The 18,409-nt window shown below is 55.8% G+C and overlaps 1 protein-coding gene across 7 annotated transcripts in view; it reads left to right on the top strand.

Annotated features, from left to right (window-relative positions):
- Positions 1 to 160: 160 nt before the first annotated feature.
- Cmklr1 (chemerin chemokine-like receptor 1) overlaps positions 161 to 18,409 on the top strand; it is a 48,700-nt gene continuing 30,451 nt past the window's right edge. For 2 of the 7 annotated variants that reach the window (XR_001505088.2, XM_015500241.2), the window contains exon 1: positions 170 to 723. The gene's annotated coding sequence lies outside the window, so the exon portion shown is untranslated. Of the gene's footprint in view, positions 724 to 774; positions 799 to 6,979; positions 7,285 to 10,838; positions 11,737 to 17,479; positions 17,503 to 18,409 lie in introns of those variants that run through there. The other 5 variants (XM_048784978.1, XM_048784977.1, XM_048784980.1 and 2 more) reach the window with 5 other exon arrangements.

The following is an 18,409-nucleotide window of genomic DNA, read 5'->3' as shown; positions in this document are numbered from 1 at the left end:
CCCCCGGCTGATATACTGAAGCTCAGGACACCCAGGGGCGACTTGGGGGCGGGGCGTGGGCGGAGCTTGGGTGGCAGGTCCCAGGAGGAACCGGCGACTTCCAAAGTTCCTCCAGAGTTGGCTTCTCCCAGCGCTCCCTTTCCGGGGTCCCCAGATTGTACCGGCCACCAAGAGGGGCAGGAGCCGTTCCCAGGTGGGGGGACAGCACGCACCAAGGCCCAAGCCCTGAGTGGGGACAGAAGCAGCCGAGCAGCGGGTCCCTGGCAGGGAGCAGCCCGGGGCCGCATCTGCTCCCGGTTTGCGCCCAGACGGTGGGCGGGGCTCCCAGCTGCGCCAGGGGCGGGTCGCCCGGGTCCTCGCTGCCACCCACGGCTCCCGCGGGCAGGGGCGGCCTCCGCGGCCCCCACTCGTGCAGCTGGCGACCCGCCCTCCCCTCGCAGCCCGCTTCCTGCCCCTCCTCCCTCTCCTCCCTCCAGCTGTTTCTCTGGCTGAGTCCCGGTCCCTGTCCCTGTCCCATTCAGGGCAGCAGCCCTGGTGAGCAGGCAGCTCCGGACGGAGCGCGGACTCCCGGGAAGCCTCGTGGGGGCTGCTGCGCTCTGGGGGACTCCACGGGGGTCGCCAAGGGACCGAGAGCCACTACCCGAGGAGCCCTGTGACCAGGAGGAGGAAGCCAGGGACACAAGTGTCCTGGAAGTCCCCGGGAAGACGGAGCCCCGAGAGAAGGTATCAGGCTGGCTTTTCGACGTCTTCCAGAGGGACAGGGGAGGGGACCGCGGAGACAGCAGTTCCGATCTTCTGGTAACTTAGTGTTTGTCTACAGGCAAAGAGTTTAGAGGTCATTTTCAGATTTCAAAAGTAACGCCTGCTGTTTACCAACCGACCAACCGACGACAGCAGGGACACGGCGTCCTATAGGGATGGGGACCCCCATGCACGTGTGGCCGCACAGAATCTCCCACCATCTGGGTGGGAAGCCTGCTGGGTCCTTAGCCACCGACCTTGAACTGCCTTGCAGATCATTTCTATTTTTGCCAACATACATTTTGAGGGCTGCGTGGGAAGGGGCCCAGGAAGTCACTGAGCGCTCTGCGGTAGATTTGTCATTATTTTGAAGATGCCACGCTTTCCCCAGTGGGTCATCTTTTGTGTTTGTCTTAGGGACCCCTTTCCAGGGGTGCAACTGCGTCCTAGTGGGTGGCGCCAGCTCACAGTCTCTATGGCGTTGTATCTGGGTGCAGGGTTCTCACATCTCAGTTACCCACCCCTTGGACCTGAGGACCTAAGACTCTTATCCAGATGCTTCTATGTGCATTTCTTATTAATGTTGATGGTTCGCTCTTCTTTGATTATCCTGTTCAATTCTGTTCCTATTCTCCACCCCTGGGAACATTGTTTCTTTTTATTGATATTTAGGAGTTCTTTGCATATGAAGGATAAGATCCCCATGCCAGTGTGTTCTGTTGAAAATATTCCACACCCCCCCTGGGCCTCATCCTTGTGCATTTTAAATGGGAGGAGCCACGAAAAACGAGCTTTGGGCCAAATTACAAATAGACAACACATTGCAACGATCTATTAGCTGCTTTTGGATGGAAGTTGGATTGCTGGGAACTTTTTGGTTCACTGAGGCCAGGTCACAGGTCTGAGGTCACATGGTGAGGAAGCGGCCAAGGAGAGCCTGGCCTTCTTTTCTGTTAAGGAAAGCCCAACTTCCCCTTCTGCACACCTGCCTCCTTCTCAAGAGCAACCTTTTCTGTAGCTCTTGCTCTCTGGAAGGACAGACTCCTCTGGATGGCTTCATGCTGAGCTGCATCTGGTGCAGGAAGGGGGTGGCTTGGCATTTTCTTAAGAAGGAAGGTTTAACTTGAACTTTTGGGGCTCAGGTGGAAAGTCCAGTTGTCTTGTCTGTTGTCCTGGTAGCCTGGGAGCTCCTGGAGACCTTGAGTATCACTTTCTTTCTCTGTGTCCTCAGTCCCTTGTGCAAGAACTAACTTAACCCATGATAGGTTCATGGAAGAGCATTGATTGAATAAGGAGTAACCAGGTCTCAGTTTCACCATCTGAAAAATGGGGTTGGACTAAAGTGTTTACTCACTGACATGTCTGTTTGCAAGCCACTTTATTAAGATGACCCTCTTGAGTCTGCACCATGGCTTTATAATAAAGGTAGCAGGAACACACCTGTTTTACAGAGCAGAAGACCAAGGTCCAGAGGGGGGTTCTGAGGCTCTGTCTCCACAAGACACCATCAGGCACTGTGCTACAGGGGTCAGTTTGAACTGGTTGGCCACCTGACAAGTGAGTGACAGAAGCAAGTTATCCTTTACCTTGGTGCCTCAGTTCCCTCATCTATAAAATGGGGCTATGAATAGTAGCTACCTTGTAGGATAATTATAAAGATTCAATGGGACCATACATGGACAGCACCCCGCAGCGGCTTGTCATGCAGTAAGGTAGGTAGTATTAACAAATCTGTGCTGTTTTAGCTCACTCGGTTTGTGGTATTTATTGTTATAGCAGCCAACAAGAAACTAATACGCTTGTTGCCTGAACTCTTACTTCATTTAACACCAGGATGTCATAGATTCTGAATCCTGTTCAAACAAATCCAGGTATTCATTATTCTTCTTGCCATCATTTTTATACTACCATGCTGTTTAGACCTGTAACATTCATCTGAGCCAAACAGAAATGAAGCTGGGTGCAGTGGTGCATGCCTGGAATCCCAGAGGCTCAGGAGGCTGAGGCAGGAGAACCATGAGTTCAAAGCCAGATTCAGCAACTTAGTGAGGCCCTAAGCAAGAGCAAGACCCTGTCCCTAAATGAATAAATAAATAAAAGGCTCTGTTCTTCGATGCACTTGAGCTCAATATCCTGGTACCAAAAATAAATAAATAAATAAATAAATAAATAATAAAAAAGAAAAAATATATATACATTTTTTACAATAGATTATTAACCTCTTTAAAATAGATGATTAGTTCATAGATTCTTGCTGACATGCAGGAAAACCAAAAGCCTGTTTTGTTCTCTTTGAGCTTCTCTGTGCCTGTGCAGCCATTGCTGCCTCTGCAAGGCTATGAACTAGACTCAGAGCATCTTGCCCTGTGATCTCCAGACCACCTGGATAAGAATCATTGATGGTGTTTCTCAGAGTTTAGAGTTTGAAATCAGAATCTCAGAAGGTGAGGCACTGGTGTCTGCATTTGGACCAACTCCTGGGGAGATGGGAGCACCCTAAAACTTGAGAACGAGAGTACTTGAATATCTTTTTTTTTTTGTCATTTTTCCAGGTTCCTGGATTCTTTGCTGGGCATGGGGGTTTCTTTTTCCCTTTCTAAGCAAATACCCTTGTGTTTCTGTGAAGTCAAATGTTCTGTGTCAGCAATTGAGGCTGGGAGGCTTGGTGGAGAAGAAGTGAAACTTTGTCTTATGGCACCACAGAGAGTTGGATCATGTTAGCAAGTCCCCAGCGAGGGGAACTTTGAAATTATTTTAAGCTGCAGAAGCCTTTTCTCAAATGAAATTTGGCTGGGAGGTGCAACTTGAAAACAGATAAAAAAGGGGGTATAGTTTACTCTGGAACAAAAATGGAGCACGTCAGGCTGCAGCTCACTAGACCTGCTTCTCATTTCTGAAGGACCTCCAAGAATCACTTAACTCTCTGGGGTAGGCTGAAAACTGGAAATCTACTTCCTTTACTTGATCTAAAGATCAAGCTTCTAGACCTTTATTAGACTTGCTGTGTGAACTAAGGCAAGGTATTCCCTGCATCTGGTCATAATCATTTAATCTATAAATAGGGAGGTTGTATTAGTTAAGGTGGTCTGCAGTAACAAATAGGCCCAAACACATAAATGGTATTAGCAAGACATGCTTATTATAAGGCAGGTGTTTCTTGTTTTACTCTTTCTTTTTTGTTTTCTTCACCCCTCCTACCCCACCCCACCTTTTGAGACAGGTTTTTTTCTATGTTGCCTCAAACTCCTGGGCTCCCTTGATCCTCCTGCCTTGCCGCCTGAGCAGTGGGGACTGCAGGTGCATAACACTGTGCCTGGCTTAGGGCAGGTGCTTCTGAATGGAGAGTGTTCCTCTTCCTCACGGTAATTCAGTGACCCATCTTGTGGCCCCCTCACCTCCTTGGACTGGCAGATGAGAGAGTGGCAATGGCATGTTCACGTCCTAACACCTGGGCTGGGGTAGCAGACACCCTTTTGCTCCTGGGAGAGCTAGGCTTGTGGCCAATTGAGTTGCAAAGGAGGCAATTCTCAGGCCCCTAATCATGAATTTCTCTAGAACGTGTACAATGGCTATTTTCTCTCCCTACTAGGGGGAACAAAAAAACATCAAACCAAGGATGACAATTTTAATGAGTGCTTTACATTTATGGAGTTGAAAGTTTTTATAGCCATCATTTGTTTCACTGACCTTGCGTGGAAAGGATTCAGGATCATCATTGCCTCTTTATAGATGAGGAAAACAAGGCTCAGAGAGGTAAAGGGACTTTGTCAAAGTCACACAGCTCTTAAATAAAAGAACTGGGATTCGAACTCAGAAAATCTTACTCCACCGGAACATTCACGTGCATAGACGTGTGTGTGCATGTGGTCAGGGTAGAGATTTTCCAGGCTGGACTTCCCCAGGGCTGGGCACAAGGGCAGCCGAAGCTCAAGATTATTGTAGGGTTCCCAGAACAGGCCGAAGTTCTTGATTGGGAGGCAGCTGGGTGGTTGTCCTGGCCTGGGGAAGCCCAGTGTGACAGTATTACAGCCACTGGCCACGAGAAACAAGAAAGGGCGGTGTGGGAGGGCAGGTTGGGGTCCTGGGTGAGGCTGGGGCTCGGCTGGGCTGGGTCTACTGTGGGTGTCTGGGAGTGTTTCCTGTGTGGACAGCCCACAGCAGGACGAGGACTTTAGTGACATAGGAAACTCGGTGACTCAGCCCTGCTTCCTGACCCTTGGCCCCTGAAGGAGAAGCTTGCAACACAGACTTTTCCTCATTCACTCAACAAACACTCACTAACGCCTACTGTGCGTTGGGCCCCTGCAGGGCCAACCCCATGAAGAAAGGTGGGGTTCGTGCCCTTGTGGACCTTGAGCAGTCCCAGGGGGGAGTTATGTTTGTTCCCATTTTAGAAATGAGGGAAGTGAGGCTCTGATTAGGGGAGTGACAGTCCCAGGTCTCTTGGTGGGATGAAGATCTGCGTTCTTGTTTCCCACTCCAGGGCTCTTTCTAGATCCACGGCGGAGAGGGAGGCACTGGGCCCGGCCTGGGATGCAGAGAAAGGGCCTGGTGGTTGGCAGCTACTTTGTGCTGTTTCTGGGCTCAGGTTTGAGGCAGTGTCAGGAAATCAGTTGATTCATTTGTCTTTGGTGTCTCTGCATTTGTTTTTGGAGTAATGGACGTGAGCATTCTTGAGAAAGAGTAGAATTTCTTGCAGTGCTGGACGGAACCAAGGGGCAGTCATTTTACCTGGTCCCAGAACTGTCATAGACTCTGGGGCCCACTCTAGAATGCAACCCCCTGACTTCCTGACAGCCTCGGCTTCCTCCTCCAGGTTGTGGAGGGATGGAGTGATCTAACGCTCACAGAGCCCTGGGCGCACCGGCGGCTCCAGAAAGCATTTCATTATCATCCTTCTCAGGAAAGTGAGAAAGTTGTCTTTGCCACTCTGGGTTGGAACTTTGGGTCCCCAGGCTGGAGCAGGTCCTTGGGGCCCTAGGGGGGGCACCGTGGACCTGGCTTTCCTGAGCCTCACACATACTCTGGCATTGAAGGAAGCCCCAGAAGTTGAGTCAGCAGGCGTCAGCTGCCATTCAGGCAGAGGGGGAGGGGTGGAATCAGTTCTGCTTTCTCAGGACCTGACTTGGGTTCTGTGATCCTGTCCTGAGGCACGTGACCTCCTGCTGAGGGCAGCACTTGTGCAAGGAGGTGGAGAGCGAGGCTCAAGAAACAACTAGCACAACTGATTCTCCACCTTGGAAATCAGGGATGAGAGACAGGGAGCTAATGGGAGGGGGTGAGCAGGCCCTGCACCGGGCACACCTGGGCACACCTGGGCACACCTGGGCACCGGCCCTTCATATGCATGCTCCGTGAATGCAGACATCTTTGCTGGGCTTGGGGAGGGGGTGCCTTCTTCTGCCTGTCCGTCAGGGGTACCTCCTACTGTGATCTGCACCCATGTGCCTTATGGACTTGGGCTTTGAGAGCTGAGCTGGCCATTCTCTCGCTCGGTTCCACAGAGCACTGACCATCAGAATGGACACGGGTGTGAACACCCAGAGAGGCTGGGCCGGCCTCCTGTATGGTGGTCAGGCCTGACCTTGGCCCCAGCCTTGGGGTCCATCATTGAGATGCTTTACCCGCTGAGCTCCCGGCGGCATGGGGTGTGCTCTTGGCTGTGAAATGCTACTAAGTGCTTCCCAGGGGGGTCGATAAGGAGAAGGACCGAGCCAGACTCCAGCACCTGGCGGCTGCTCGGGTGGGGCTCTGGGTGACCACATGAGCCCCTGGCCATTCAGTCTTCCAGGGCGGGCGCTGTGCCGGGCGTGGGGATTTCTGCACACGAGGACCCTCCCTTCGGCTTCTGCCCATGTCAGGAGCCGAGCTCCCTGGGGACTCCTGGTGGAGCATGTGTGGCCACCTAGTGGCAGGTACCAGCTGCCCGCCAGGCTGTGCTCAACCCGGAGACTTCTTGGGCTCTGAGTTAGCTGTGTCCCCTCAGCTGCAAGAGCCGTTGTGACCTCAGTGTGGCTCAGTTCGCCCCATTTCCGCCCCTTTCCAAACATCTGTTTCTGCTTCTGGTCCTGCTCCTAATGACCCCACTGTCCCTCCCAGTCCCCTGTTTAAACGCCTCAGGAGGGAGCACCTTCCTGGTGCAGATGGTGCTGCGGCCCCCCCACAGGTCCCTGACGGGGTTCGCTTTGCTCTCTGACGGTGGATTGGATCCCTCTCAATCTGGAACCTTCCTTTCCAGCAGGTCCCCGAAGAATCTTGAATGGACGTTGAAGTGGACGGTGTTGACCTGGACAGGATCTGGTCCAGGGTGCAGGTCCCCCTCTGCCCCACCCTCCCCGTCTCTCTGGTGGGAACTGCCGTCACCTCTCTACCTGGGTGCTCAGGGCTCTGCCAAATCTGCAGCCACCTGACCTCTTGAGTCCCAGGCTTGGGACTAGCTGGGTATCGCTTCTGCCACTTCCTGTCCATCCTGGAAAGTGACCAGTCCAGTCTAGAATCAGGGGAGGAGGAGCAGAGTCCCCCTCTTCATGCTAGGAAGGACAGGTATGTTTTGGGAGATGTCACAGTCTGTCCTTAAAGATAATATACCCACTGGGGGTGACAGTGACCTTCTGAGATAAGTGTGGCCACGCCTGAGCTAGTGCACACTCCCGTTTCTCAGCTGAGCCTCAGAAAGGGAGCGTGAGACCATGTAGAGAAGAGAGCCTCCATTCACACCGTTCATTTATTGAGCACCTACTATATGCCAGGAGCGTGGGATACCAGGAGGAATGAACCCTGTCCCCGAGAGCCCTCAGTTAAGTAGGAGATGGCATGTAGGCAGACGGAGGGGGTCCTGTCTGCTCAGAAGGTTGGCTTGCAGGTCAGGGAGTGGGGGGACGGTGCTCACGGGTCCTGACCGCCCCTGACCATTCCACTCACCATCCATTCAGTAGGGAACACACACACACAGGGCCATTGTGACCCAGGGCTGATTGTTGTCTGCACTAACTGAGGCCCCTTCAGCTTGCCAAGGGCTACAGGGACAGACGGGAGGAGCTTTCGGGGATCGGAGCTGGGTTAAGGGGGTGCCTGGAAGAAAGTTGGTCGGAAATAAAAGAGATTTCAGGGCGAGAGAGCAGCGAGCGGGGAGACGGGGCACCACAGTGTGGGGTGTCCTGTGGGCGGGGCGGGAGGCAGGGGCTGGCAGGAGGGAGCGGGGACTCCGCAGGGTCTGGGAGCTCCCAGCGGCTTCGGGGAGGGCTGGTGCTCTTGGTTTTCCTGGAGGGCACCCTGGCCCTCCCAGACTTAGTGCTGAACTCCAACATGGGGGCCATGGAAGATTCCAGACGACCTCAAGCTAATTGAGTTTGCAGTTGCGAGTCAACAGAGGGCGTGTGGCTCTGTGGCTTGTCTCCCGGGTTGTCTGGCCCCCGAGGCCAGCTTGGGGGGGGACAGTGGTTTTCATGTCTGGGATGGCGGGTCCTTTGTCCTGCCGCTCTAAGGACTTGCTGACGGTCGTGGGCCCCGAGGCTGGGAGGGAACTTGGCCTTTGCTTTGGGCTTCACGGGAGCTGGGTCAGGATGGCCTCTCTGGTGGGCCCTGGGGGATCTGTGGAGTCTGGACTGGCAGGAGGAGGCTGGCCTCCAGCCTCGGTACCCAGGCCAAGCCTTGCTGACATTAGAGGCTCCGGCGGCCTCCAGGCCGTGGGGGGTTGGGGGCAGCGATGTAGGGACAGGTCCTCAGGGAGCCGGGTCGTTTCCAGTCTGTTCTAGAACAACCCGGCTCACCAGGGCCTCTTCGGCTGCCCGGGTTAGGGTCATGAAGAATCCAGGGCTCCTCTGCAGGGGGACGGCCGACGCAGCAGCCCTGGGCTGGCTGACCCCTGGCCCCCGTTCCCGCCCTCTCTGGGCTGACCTTGGGAAAGCTGCCCCACGGCCAAGGAGCCACCAGGAAAGGACCTTCCTCCCAGGGACGTCGTGGGGCTCAGGGGAGGGCCTGCTGAGCCGGAGTTGGGGTTCCCAAATAGAACACGGCCTCCGTGGGAGGGGCTGGCCTGACCGGGCCCCCAGGACTCTTGAGCCACCGCAGGTGAAGAAGGGCCAGCTGTGGACAATGCCCGTGTCCTCGATTTGTCCCAAGTGCCTCCCCTCCTCTTCCTGCCTTGGCCAAAGACCATGGCAGGGATGAGGGAGACGATGAGTCACCAGCCTTGCATTTCCTGGGGCCCCCAGGGCCTGTCTGGCCTAAAGGGGCCTCTCCTTGACTGTCCCCTCTCCTCCCGTGACACACCAAGGGTGTGAAGGAAATCAGAAGCAGGACTCTGTGGTCTGATGGGCAGGCGGGGCCCTGCGCCTCCTCCTCTCCCCAGGGCTGGCCCTCCTCTATGCTCCCCGGTCACTCCACACTCCGGCCCTGCCCGAGCTCTGGCAGGTCACATGTCCCAGGTGCCTGGGAGGCCAGAGGTGCCTGGGGCTCTGCTTGCCAGAGCCCTTGTGTTGCTTCATCTTCCTGAAGGGACAGGTAGATGTCACCAGCTGTGTCCAGGTGGGGCTCCTGCCCAGCGCCACTTCCTGCTGCCAAGGTTGTCCCTGGGCCATCACCCTCGGGCCGATGGCCACAGACTGTTTATGAAAGGGACACTACCCTCCCCCATGGAAGCGTGTGAAGGAGGGGACAGCCCTGAGGGACGGGCAGGGAAATGAGGGCCAGAGGGGACACCCTTCATGCTCCAACTTGTGACATCTTTATCAGTCAGATAATGACTTGAGCTTTTTTCCTGTTTGGTGGGACTCCTGGGGATTTGCAGTTGGACAAACCTGGGTTCGAATCCCAAATGCCCGCATTTCCGGCTGGGTGATCTTGGATCTGCGAAGGTGTCTCTGAGCCTCAGTTTCCTCGCTTATAAATTCAAAGTGGTGGCAGAATCTGCGTGAGCTATGAAGTGAGGACTGAATGAAACCATCCACACCAAAAAAAAAAAAAAAAAGGTAAGCCAGGCATGGGGCACACACCTCTCATCCCAGTGCCTTGGGAGGCTGAGGCAGGAGGATCACAAGTTCAAAGCCAGCCTCAGCAATAGTGAGGCCCTAAGCAACTCAGTGAGACCCTGTCTCTAAATAAAATATGAAAAAGGGCTGGGGAACGTGGCTCAGAGGTTAAGTGCCCCTGGCTTCAATCCCTGGTACCCAAAGAATAAAAAATTAGAAATCAATGCCACCGCAGTGGGCCCGCACCTAGCAGCTCCGTCAACCAGGGAGCCTGCCCAAGAACCCGGGGCTTAAAACAATGTGGCCCCAGGCGGGGTCCCCAGGATGAGGCCTCCAGATGAGGAGCCTGGGTCCCTGTCAGTCTAGGCTGACGCTCAGGGTCAGCCATCCCTCTCTTCCTTGTGGGGATTCCTTGATGTCCTAGTGAGACGGCCTCGTTTTCCTCACCTGTAAATTGGAGGTGAGACTGAAATGCCTTCCCGTCACAGGGGAGGGTGGGGGGCTGCAGGGGTGACTTTTTCTTTCTCTTGGTGGGGAAGTGGGGATTGCCACAGCCAGGTGTTTAAAGAAAAGAAGTTGGAACTGGGGGCCGGGAATTGGGCTAATAACAGCTGGGATACTGGCCATTCGCCATGCGCCTGCTTGGCTCAACACAGGGACACTTTACCAGCCCCTTTTATGTTTCATTTAGAGACAGGGTCTTGCTTAGTTGCTTAGGGCCTCATTAAGTTGCTGAGGCTGGCCTCAAACTTGTGATCCTCCTGCCTCAGCCTCTCGAGTCGCTGGGATTTCAGGCATGTGCCCCTGTGCTGGCTTGCCTCTGTCTTTTGAGGGGCGTGTTCCCAGAAACCAGGGCTGTATTCTGCGTCCTCCTGAGTAATCAGGACAGGGTGGTGGTAATGTAGAAGGAGCCCTGGCCCAAGGCAGACCCTTGAGACATGTTCTGGAACCATCCAGAAGGCGTGTCTCTCCCCTCGGGCGCCAGGTAGAAATCCTGGGTCATCTCCAGACCCTTGAGTTCCTGAGGGGGCTCTGGGGGTCCTGGGGGGTCTCCCGGCCACGGCATGGAGAGCATGGCCCGGTGCTGGTCAGCAGGGGTGGCCTGTCCTGTCCTGTCCCTGTGCTCCCGCCCCGTGACCCCTCTGTCCCTCCTGGCCCTTCCTCCTCCTTTTCCTCTTCTCTCTTTATTGAGTACGGGCTGCAGCTTCCCAGAGGCTGAGCCCAGCAGTTGGGCCAAACCCTGCCTGTCCCCAGCGGAAGGGTCCTGGAGGTGTCCTGTGACAGCTGGGCGCTGGGATGGGCTCGGCCTCAGCTCTGGAAGGGGACCTGCATCGTGCCCCTGCAGCTCCCGGTCCGCACCTGTCACATCAAGGCTACTGGGTGACACTTGCTCATTGAGGGACTGGACAAATGGGCCCCTCCAGCAGAGGGACGCCCCCTCCCACTGCAGGGAGCAGGAGCTGGGGCATCCGCAGGAGCCCTGTTTACCTCAGGGAAACCTAAAAGAGATCTAAGATGATGCTGAGATCCCGTGCTTTGTTTTTAAAACATACAATTATTTCGAGGACATATACTTGGTTTGTTTTATTGAAAAGCCTGGGAATCTTTTGCATCCAGCACCTAAACGCCCTGTGCATCTGAGCTAAAATACTGTGGCCCTTTGGTCAGTTCCAGGAAAGGTGCCTTCTCTGTCCGCTGGCCTCCTGTCTGGGTGGCTCATTTGAAGAAAACTTGGGGTGGGGAATTCATGGACTACCAGGTCTGAGGGAGGGGTTCACAGATGATGGGGTCTTCTTTTCTTTGTCTCTGCATGGTGTGTTCAAGGAAAGGCACAGAGAGATGGAGGAACTTGCCCAAGGTCACACAGCTGATGAGCAGCTGAGCCAGAGTTTGACCCCCAGGGACTTTAACCATAATCCTCCGGGAAGTTGCTGTTTGACTAAGTCCATCTGTCCCCTTGGGTCTGCAGCTGGGCAGCTAGGACAGATTTCCTGCACAGCCAAGATGGCCTTCCTCCCAGAACCTGGTGAGCCTCCTGGGGGAAAAGAATGAGTAAAAGAGGATTCTAAGAAGCCCTGTGGTGGGCTCTGATCTGGGTCCCTTGTGTGGTTTTAGGCGAGTGAGGGCAAAACTATCAAGTTTTGGGCACCCCCCGTGTCCCCCGATTTGGACTCGCTTGCCTAGTTCTGCTCCCAAGGGGGGAGGGGCTCTGAGTCCGTTTTCTGTTACTAATAATACCACCCCACCGTCTGGGTAAGTTGTAAAGAAAAGAGGTTTGTCTTGGCTCATAGTTTGGGTCCAAGGTCAGGGGGCCGCATCTGTTTGCTTTCTTGCTGGCAGAGTCCCCAGGCGGGGCAGGCATCACATGGCAAGGGACAGGGAGGGTGCGACGCTCACCTCCAGGCGTTGACACTCCCAAGACAACCCGCTAACTCGCTGCCCTGCCCGGTGACTGCACGGATGGATCCCTGCGAGGGCAGAACCCCAACTTCCTTCAGACACCCCATCTTCCCAGCTCCTCGTGAGGAAGAAACTTCAACTTGAGTTGAGGAAGAAAAGCCCCATTTCCAAACCACGGCAGGGAGGGAGGGAGGGAGCCAACCGGAGATGTGGCCTCTGGTGGAGGCTGGCCTCAGCCTGGCCCCTGGGAGCCCTGGAACCAGAGGGATTGTGCCCCAGGTTAGTCAGGGACAGGCAGCTCCTGCTTGGCAGAGGGCGGTTCTCAGCAAAGAGGATGGTGATGACATGCTTGCTTCTAATGTCCCCTGGGGCTGGCGGATGGGCAGCTCTGCTGGGGCTTTTGGCTTCTGGACTGTTTCTGTGGATGCGATTGCATGGGAACTTCGGGTCCAGCTTCCACTCCCTTACAGAATGCATGAAGGAGCAGGGTGTGGGCGGAGCTAGAGGGTGTGGGTGGAGCTAGAGGGTGGAGCTAGAAGATGTGGGTGTAACTAGATGATGTGGGTGGAGCCAGAAAGGTGGAGCTAGAGGGTGTGGGTGGAGCTAGAGGGGTAGAACTAGATGATGTGGGTGGAGCTAGAGGGTGTGGGTAGAGCTAGAGGGTGTGGGTGGAGCTAGAGGGGTGGAATTAGAATGTGTGGGTGGAGCTAGAAGAAGTGGGTGGATCTAGAGAGGTGGAGCTAAAAGAAGTGGGTGGAGCTAGAGGGTGTGGGTGGAGCTAAAGGGTTTGACAGAGCTAGAGGATGTGGGTGTTGCCAACAGGTCACTTGCACATCTCCTGGGCACAGGGGAGGCCGGGGTGCCTCTTCTTTAGGATTTCGAGAGGTTCTTGGTGAACCTCCATCTCTGCCCCATGAGCTGCCTGGCTTTTCACCATCAGAATGTCCCATCCCAGTTCTGCTCAGGAAAGTCTTTTCCAGCCATATGATGGGGTCCTGCAGAGCTTCTGGGCTCTGCTGTGACCTCAGCCTGACAACCACCTGCCGATCAGGTGTCCCTTCTTTGAAGCGGCCTTCGCGGACTCAGAGATGGAGTCGATGCCATGCCCATGTGTCCCCCACGTGTCCCCCAGCATCCTGGGATCCCTCTCTCCTGATCATCCCTCCTCTGCCTTCCCCACCTGGCTCCCGGGGTCATGGGAGCGGATCTGTATTTTTGTGTTCCTGGTTCCTGTGCCGGGACCTGGCAGGTAATAGTGCTCAGTAAGGTTATTAACTATGGATGAGAACCATGTAATCACACATACCTCCAACATACATGTCAGGGAGAAAGCTCCGAGATGGGGGTTTGAAAAACTCAAGCTCCTTCACAACCGTACCACTTGTGTGACTGGGTAAGATTCATAATCATACTTAGAATAATCATAAAAATAATAGTAATAATACTAGTTAACTTACCGACGCTTTATCATGGATCCGGTGCTCCGTTCTCCCAGTTTACCTCCCTCCTTTATTATATCCATGAAGTACGTACTATTACTGCTTTGTTGGTAGATAGGGAAATGGAGACATAGAAATCAAGCAACCCTGAGGTCTCACAGGTATGGTGTCGCAGAACTGGCACTTGAACTTGGGTGGTCTGGCTTCAGAGCCTGCCCCCTTGACTATCTCACATTGAACATGGCTTTGGGTTCAAGTCTTGTCTTCTCTGTTTTTAAGCTGTGTGACCCTGGGCAAGTTGCTTGACGCCTCTGTGCTTCAGTTTCTTCACCTGTGAGATGGGGGGTGGTTGGGAGGAGAAGTGAAGGCTGGGAGGACCCCAAGGGTTCACAGGGATGGTTCCCAGGTCTTAGCAAGGCAGCGGTTTCAAGGGGTCCCTGAAGTCAGCACTAGCAGGGGCGTCACAGGTCAGGGCTCTTGGCAGAAGGTGGAAGAGACCGAGAAGAGGGAGACAAAGGCTCCTCTGTCAGCCACTTGGCCCTGCAGGGAGGCTGGCCAGGAGGACCATGAGTACCACGAAGAAGGTGGACGGGATGGGACTCCTGCCCAGGAGTGGGTGGGGACCCTTCCTCCTTCCAGCACATGTTCTTCTAGTGCCCCGGGTGGAAAATTCCCTTGGATCCTTTCCCGAGGGGCCAGGAAGGTTGGGGCCAAGTCTGCCGAAGGGTCGGCTTTCTCCGGTGCCCGGGAACGCCATCGCTGTTTCGGTTTAGGACTAAATAAAGGTGGCTGGTGGCTGCTCGGGTCATCCGTCTGCCAAGCCACCCCCAGATCTGGCTCCTCCAGGGCTCGGGCGCCAGCTCTGGGACTGGGGACCACACTGACCCCTGCCTGCTGGCCTGTCACATGTTCTCTGTCACTTGCTCCGTCCTCTAGCCTGACTGGCCTCCTCTCTGGGAACCTAGAGAGTCCAGCTCCACCCTGGGGTCGAGGAGGGGCCTCGGGCGCACGTCACCCTCCTGTGGCCATCCGCCGTGTGGATGATCCCTGGTCCCACAGCACCCCGGGCATGGCTGTGGTCTCCCTTGGTAAATGTGGACACTGAGGGTCAGGATCGGGAACAGCTCCCACAGCTGGGTGAGAACCACGATTCCCTGGTTCCCACGAGACCTTGACTGCAGGTGTGGCCCAGCTCAGGGGATCCACAGTGTAGGCCCTGGAGAAGGTTCTGGATGGTTTAATACAGCGTTCAACCAACACAGGGGTGAAGCCCCTTTGGCTCACTGTAAAGGGTGAGGGCACTGGAGATGGAAAAGTTGTGCTCTACATGTGTGATAGGAATTGTAGCGCATTCTGCTGTCATAGAGAACAAATTAAAATAAAATAAAAACACCAGACTCTTCTAAGATGCTCCCGAAAAATGGTGGGGTAAATCGTAACACTGTAACACATGCACTATTGTTAATTACAACATTGTAACAGTAAGGGACAGAAAGAGGTTAAGTACCCATCCCCAGGAAACTGGCTAAGTAAAAGCCCAAAATTCCGCTGCCCAGTGGCGCTCGCCTGTCATCCCAGAGACTTGGGAGGCTGAGACAGGAGGATCGCAAGTTCAAAGCCAGCCTCAGCAAAAGCAGGGCGCTAAGAACTCAGTGAGACCCTGTCTCTAAATAAAAAAATGAAAAGGGCTGGGGGTATGTGACTCAGGGGGGAAGCACCCCTGCATTCAATGTCCTGTACCCCTAAACAAATAAGCAGTCCCTCGACCCTTCCTAAGGCCCACCAAAGCCGTTGATGAGCATCCCTTGGCTCCTGTGACCAGCACGTGGGCAGATCTGTCGCTGGGATGACACTAACTCCATCCCAGAGCCAAGGCCCCTCCTGTCTGGATGCTCAGCTCAGAGGTCTCTGGTCTCTGGGGATTTTGGAAATCCTCGCCCGTCCTTCCCACGTTTTTAAAAACATGCAAATACAACAGAAAATGCACCCCTCCTGCATCCAAGATGTTGGGGGCCTCCGTGGTGGGGTGCCTTCCCTGGAGCTCTGCCCTGTCTGCACTGGGGTGGTCTTCCTGGGAGTCTGGGGAAAAGACTCTTTTAGCTTGGCCTCCTTCCTCTTGTCTACGGGCTCTAGGTTCTCATCTGTAAAGACGAGACAAACCGAGGCCCAGAGAGGCCAAGTCGCTTTCCCCATGGTCTACAGCTCATGAGCCTGGACTGGAGAGAGCTGACCCTGGCACATGGGCATCCTGTGTCCCTTCCTGAGCCGAAACCGCAGGGGCCCTGGGAGGCCACGCTTTCCATCTGTGAGCTGAGGCTCTGTGTCTGCATCTGGCAGATGGAGGTGCCCAGAGGAGCCCTCTGAGCAGAGCCTACTGCCTCTCTGACTCCTGGGCAGCTCCTGGCACACGACTGCCACCTTAGGTAGCAGGTCTCTGAGCCTCAGTTTCCTCATCTGTCAAATGGGTGTCACAGTTGTACCTACTACTCACAGGAGCGTAATGTCACAGGGCAGGATGTTGGCAGAGGGTCCAGCTTTAGGAAGTGGACAGGGTAACACACAGGGCAGCCCTGCCCCCTTCAGGGACAGAGGAAGGGGCCTCTGGGAGTCAGGAAACCGTGATTTATTGCACACTCCCAGGCACTGAGAGCCACGGGGACATGCCTAGAGAGTATGGCGGGACACGAGGTGCAACGGGGATGGTCCTGCTCGGGACTCTACACCTGGGTCGTGTGTTCTCTTCACCCGGGCACAGACCAGCGGGGGTTGGCCCAGGCCTGTCCCCCACCCCATGAGGAGTGTGACCATGTCAGAGCATTTGCCCTTGAGATATTCTAGAACTTTCTTCAGACTCAGCCAGCAGTGCCTACCTGTGCATGTCAAGGCTGAAATGAAGCGTCCCCTCCCCTGGCACCCCCAGGCCTGTCCCGTACACAGAGAGGCGTCTTGTTCAGTCATGGTGTGTGCGGCGGCCCCCCGGGGACACCTGGGAACTCTGGGCTGTGAGGGGTCAGCTCCATGGATGGCTGTGCCCAGGCCCCTGGGGGACGCCCTCCTGCTCCCTGCAGCAGCGGGCGTGCAGTTTTGCAGAGGAGGCTTTTTTGAGCCAGGAGCTGCTGACCTGTGTCGCGCTCTCAGTCTGGGCTGGCGTCCAACACGGGACCCACCCACCCACCGTGAACCCTGGGGACTCTGCTTATCGTCTGCGTGTTTTCCTCCGGGTCCTGGCTCCTCTTCTGTCCCCACCCACGTCCCCCTTCCTCCTTTTACTCTCACTTTTAACTCATGGTCCCTCTGCGAGTGAACGTCCCTCACCGTCCCCTTCTGGACCGAGTCAGGGAACCAACCCTGGGCGCAGAGGCTCCGCAGGGGCCCCGGGCGCTGGCCCTGCCTGGGAGGGCAGCTCGGGCCTGGGGAAGCCCGCGGGCAGGGCTTGAGGGCCACGGAGAGGAAGTGCCCGCCGAGGTCACAGTGAGGAAGTGGCCCCAGCCCGGGGCGGGGTGGGCGGTGGCGGGCAGCGTGTCCTGTGTGACCCCAGGGGGGAGCTGGACCAGGCCTGAGGTGAATGTGCAGGTTGTCCAAGTTCAGTTTCCTTAAAAAAATAAAAGGAAGGACTTTCTAATGCCTAATGAAGTCTTTCTAGAAGTTCCGTGGGTGGGGGATTCGAACTGCCCTCAGAAGCACAGGACTTTGGAGGTCCTCGGAGCCACCAACCTGTCCTAGGGTCCCCTTCGATCCCCTCAAACTGGACAGCGGGTCACTCCACACACCTGCCTGCGTGATCTCATGATGTCCCCCATGGACCCAGGCTGCAGTTCAGCCACCAAGGGGGACGCGGCCAGCCAGGGGCCAGGCGGGAACTCCGGGCGCTGGGCCCCACTTCCTCTGGCACAGGGTGGTGGCCCGTCCTGGGCTCTCCAACAACAACTCTTCAGGCTCCGGAATGCCCTCTGGTCGCCAACCAGGGTTTGGTGTCACGCAGGGTGGGGGGCGGGGGAGTGCCTTCCCAGCAGGACCCCTCCCGGGTCAGGGCTGGGCCTCCCTGGGAATAGGTGGCGAGGGGTGACGGCAGGGCGGGTGGAGGCAGGCAGCCTGGGAACAGGGTGGGACCTCCTACCCCGGCCTGGTCGCTGGCAGCGGCACAGGACATTTGTCATGCTCTGCCTGGGCCGGGGCCAGGAATTCCAAGGGGCCAGACCCGCCCGCCCAAGGCCCTGCGCCTGGGCAGGTGGGGACTGGGGTCTCTCAGGGCCCACCAGGTCCCCCCAGTAGCTCTGGGTGAGTGGGGGTCACCGGGGCTCTAGGAAGTGGGGTGCAGAAGGTCACAGACTGAGACTAAAGGACAGTCAAGGGCCGGGAAGAGGTGGACCTCAGAGTCAGGGCGCTCGGGTCCTGATCCCACTCTTATCCTTCCTTAGTTGTGGGGTCCTGGGCCAGTTCCCTCGCTTTTCTCCGCCTCAGCTTCTGCACCTCAAAAGTGGGAATGAGAAGATTCACCTGGAAGGTCTACGTAGAGGCCCTGGGGGCAGTTGGGGCCGGGTGATTGATGTCATTACAGCCTCCTGGCTCCTGTCCTCTCGCCCCTGGGCCCTAGGACCCGGCTGGTGCTGAGGGGACAGAGGGCATTTTTGGTGGGGGGTACAGGGAGTTGAACTCAGGGCACTTACCCACCGAGCCACACCCCAGCCCTTTTTGTATTTTACTGAGACAGGGTCTCACCGAGTTGCTTAGGGTCTCACTAAGATGCTGAGGCTGGCCTTGAACTTGCGATCCTCCTGCCTCAGCCTCCTGAGCCGCGGGGATGACAGGCGTGTGTCACCGTGGCTGGCTCACTGGGATGTTTTAAACAGCGAGGGGTCG

The sequence above is a fragment of the Marmota marmota genome, unplaced genomic scaffold, assembly GCF_001458135.2.
Source record: "Marmota marmota marmota unplaced genomic scaffold, marMar, whole genome shotgun sequence".
In the NCBI taxonomy this organism is placed as follows: domain Eukaryota; kingdom Metazoa; phylum Chordata; class Mammalia; order Rodentia; family Sciuridae; genus Marmota; species Marmota marmota.
Note: the sequence above shows the minus strand (reverse complement) of the source record. Positions and strands in the feature narration are given on the sequence as shown.